Source organism: Nematolebias whitei, chromosome 21 (assembly GCF_014905685.2).
Source record: "Nematolebias whitei isolate Nwh7 chromosome 21, NemWhi1, whole genome shotgun sequence".
Lineage (NCBI taxonomy): Eukaryota > Metazoa > Chordata > Actinopteri > Cyprinodontiformes > Rivulidae > Nematolebias > Nematolebias whitei.
Genome location: NC_056518.1, coordinates 33981282 through 33982125, shown reverse-complemented (window position 1 = coordinate 33982125; position 844 = coordinate 33981282). Strand labels below are relative to the sequence as shown.

The 844-nt window shown below is 38.4% G+C and overlaps 1 protein-coding gene across 1 annotated transcript in view; it reads left to right on the top strand.

Moving 5' to 3' along the window:
- The window catches only part of dtnbb (dystrobrevin, beta b), a 302359-nt gene that overhangs the window by 49760 nt on the left and 251755 nt on the right, over nt 1–844 (top strand). The gene's annotated exons all lie outside the window — the stretch shown is intronic.

Sequence of the window (844 nt, the reverse complement as noted above, 5' to 3'; positions counted from 1 at the left end):
GTGACAGACAGGCTGTTCCAGTTGCCACTGGTTCTTGAAGTTGCTGAGAAGAATTGTCTGAATAGGACGGTCTTGTATTGGATCTGCCCATCCTTTAGTTTTACTCACGGCCCGGGGGGGGGGCTTTAACTTAGAAGATGCACGGGGCCGAATTTAGGGAAGCTTCAATAAAACTGTTTATTTATTTATTTATTTTTTATTTCATAAGAATATCCAGAAAAAATAAAAACATTCATCAATGTGGAAATTATTTTGGCAGATATTTGATTAAATGACACAAAACACGAAACATTTCACCGAGTGAAGAGAATCGGGTCAGAGTCTCATGGAGAGTAGCACATTACTGGACGGCAACACAAACAAACAAACAAACACACACACAAACAAACAAACACACAAACAAACAAACAAACACACACACAAACAAACAAACACACAAACAAACAAACACACAAACAAACAAACACACACACAAACACACACATGAGAATAAAAATACAACAGTTATTTTACAGAGTTGCTCCAAACGATCAGAAAACTTCATCAATCTCAGTTTGTCCAGAACAAACAAACAAACAAACAAACAAACAAACAAACAAAGAAACAAAACAAACAACAGATTCTTACAAGAAAAAAGAAAAGTTAGAGCGAGCAGCATCCCTCCCTCTCTCTCTCCCTCCCTCTCTCTCCCTCCCTCTCTCGCTCCCTCCCTCTCTCTCTCCCTCCCTCTCTCTCCCTCCCTCTCTCCTTTAAAGAGATCTAAATATTTTCACTTCATCTAAACAAAAGTCACAAATCCAGAAAACTTCTTCAGAAAATAAATCTGTTGCTGGAAACATCATGA